The 2,890-nt window shown below is 36.5% G+C and overlaps 1 long non-coding RNA gene across 1 annotated transcript; it reads left to right on the plus strand.

Annotated features, from left to right (window-relative positions):
• The first annotated feature begins 620 nt into the window (after nt 1-620).
• On the plus strand, nt 621-1,984 carry LOC308151707. The gene is made up of 5 exons (XR_013937307.1): nt 621-656; nt 917-949; nt 1,134-1,178; nt 1,327-1,462; nt 1,812-1,984. It is a non-coding gene; the product is annotated as an uncharacterized lncRNA (long non-coding RNA).
• Nucleotides 1,985-2,890: the final 906 nt, after the last annotated feature.

Below are 2,890 nucleotides of genomic sequence, written 5' to 3' on the forward strand. Positions count from 1 at the left end.
CATACTGTATTTTCTGTAGATTTACATACTGTTCATATGAAACACACAAATCTATGAATGCCCAATACTCTACAGTGATATATTCTGAGAACAGATACTGTAAGGTTTCTAAAAATGTGCTTTGGCAGTTGTGAAAAAAAAGAACATTCTCACACACTGAACATTGTGTTTTCAGTTGTTTTGTTGTAGTCTGTAATGATGCGTATAGTGTTTACATTTTTGCAGGCTTTGAGCAGCTGTTTTGGTGTGAGAGTTTTGAAGAGAGAAGGTGTGGTTTTGATTATGTAGCTTTAGAAAAGTGTGTTGTGTTTAGAGTTTTGGGAAAATGGAGGAAAGTTTTGTGAAATGTGTTTTAGCAATTGAGAAAAACTGTAAATTAAATTGCCTTAAATTGCCATAGGCAGCGTCTTGCGCAGTGAGGATTTGTGTATTGATGTGAGGATGGAATCCTATTGATCATCAGATAGTGCCTGTCCCAAATCATGCTCCCAAGCCGCTTTAATGCTGTCCAGAGGTGGACATGTCAACATGGAATTGTTCCCACACAATGTGGACTGTGCACCTCTGGGTAGCGGGCCAAAAGAGAGAAATGTGTCATGATTAGCGTCAGGTTCTTCAGGAAAACACAGTAAAATAGAGCGCATAGTGTCTGACCTGTAAGTATTGAAACAAAGTCGTATTTCTCAGACAACTGGTCGAAATATAAAACAGTTATCTTTAAGCCATCTGATGCCTTTCCTGAGCCAGTCTTGAAAGACTGAGTCGTGTCGGGAATCGCTAACCCAATCTCTAAGGAGTTTGATATACGCTCATGGTCAGAAAGTCTCTTGTTAAAAAAAATGTACATTTAAAATGTTCAGTATGACACTCACAAGTCCAAGAAATTAACCCTATACAATGTTTCCTTGCATTACAGGTCTGACACAAAAGAACATGAGCAACAACAAAGGTGGGCTCTTTATTATTCATTTGGCACAACTCTATATTATTGGGTATTGTGTGTGGATTGATAGAAAATTATTAGATTCTTATAATAATCCACTCTATGCTGTATGTATCTGCCCTACCCAGTGCAGTTCATTTAATTGTAATTGGTGTAAGATTACTGATTGAAGACATTGTTTTTAACACAGGATCGAGATGGAATCACATTACAAATCCAAGATCAAAGACATAAGGTACATTTCATTAACTGTGTGTATGTAGTGCCTCTACATACCAAAATCACAAGGAGTATGTCATGTCCTTTGATCCTGCTCATAACTGTAACAAAGTAACTGTGTTAATAATGATTGTATTTTTATTTTTTACATTTTCTGACCACAGTTCCAAGTATGAAGCTTGCAAGGCTGAATACGCTTCCTTCAAGGAGAGGTACTGTATGTCATGTTGAACTACAACAAAATGGAATAAAAAGTTGTAATGTATCGGAGGTGGTTTGGAGACCACACCCATTTGACAAGTAGGTTGGCCCCTCACACTGACAGCTCGGCTTTAGCTTACACGTTTGTGCAGATAATGGGTGTTGAAGTGTAACATTCTAACAACATTAGCTAGTATTGTATGGCGATGACATTAGTGTGATGAGTATAACCTTGTATGATATCTGAATACATGCCTTGGCTAATACCTAGGCTTTAGCTTAGCAAGTTTATGCATATCTTCCATGTATGAGACATGGGTTTAAACCACGGTTGGACACATTAAGAAAATAGCGATACTGCATACAATGCATGAGACACTTATTCAGTACAGTATGGTAACGTTTGTTGGTTCTTGTATATGGTTGTCTGTATTTCTCTTCTCTCAAGAATGGCAAGTCAAATGTCCTCTGAGATACAGAGCAGAGGAGATTTGTCTGAAGACCTCACAGACCCCTGCAGAACTTCACAACTCAGACATTACTATGACATTCTGAGACTACAACAATGGCCAAAAATCAGGGATGAATTAAGGTCAAAGGCTGAATACCGCCACATTGCAACTTGGTTAATTCAGGTAACTCAAATGATAATTTTTAACAAGATAATTAATGACCTGTATGATAGCTGAAGTAAGAGGAGACCAGTGACACACACACCATATTGTACTTATTATGAGACGCTTTCTTACAAACATTCATATAGCAAAAACTAAAAAGTGAATTTGAAAAGCATCTCAGTATCCATCTTTTGGACATCATGAGTTTCAAGGCAAGGCAAGGCAAGTTTATTTGTATAGCACATTTCATACAACAGGGGCAATTCTAAGTGCTTTACATACATTAGTTAAAAATACAGCAAGAGGAGCATAGTAAGAAAATGAAAAATGACAATGAATAAAAGCAGTAAGAAGTAAATAGATAAAACATTTAAGAATAGTTAATGGAAAAAAGACCTTGATAGAAGTGTTTGTGTTTAATCATAACTGATGCAAAACATTAAGGTTTTTAGCTTTGATTTAAATATTTTAAGGGTTTGGGCCTGTTGATTTCTTTAGGTAGTTTGTTCCAGGAGCATGCAGCAGCGTGACTGAAAGCTGCTGCACCGTGTTTCAAAGCTAAATATTCAAGACATTGTTTGAGTTTTTCTAATAAAGTCACTAGATCATCTTGAATGTTTATATGATCTCTTGATAGAACATTTTTGAGGATGCAAGAGCTGAAATGGAGGAAAAGAAAAATATGATGAAACAATTGTTTCCACTCAGCACAGAACAGAACCCCAAAAAGGTAGGCCTTCACAATAACAATTTTGTTGGCTATTCACACTCAATTTAGCCCCTGCTGTTTTGGCATTTTGTTGTTTAAATGCGTTGAGAGGTATTCTTTTTGTATTATAGGTATCAGAGTATATGCAATTATCCATCCAAAATCTTCAAATCGCAATTTTTCACAGCCAGAAAGATGATA

Source organism: Nansenia antarctica (genome assembly GCF_963989245.1).
Source record: "Nansenia antarctica genome assembly, chromosome: 2".
NCBI lineage: Eukaryota > Metazoa > Chordata > Actinopteri > Argentiniformes > Microstomatidae > Nansenia > Nansenia antarctica.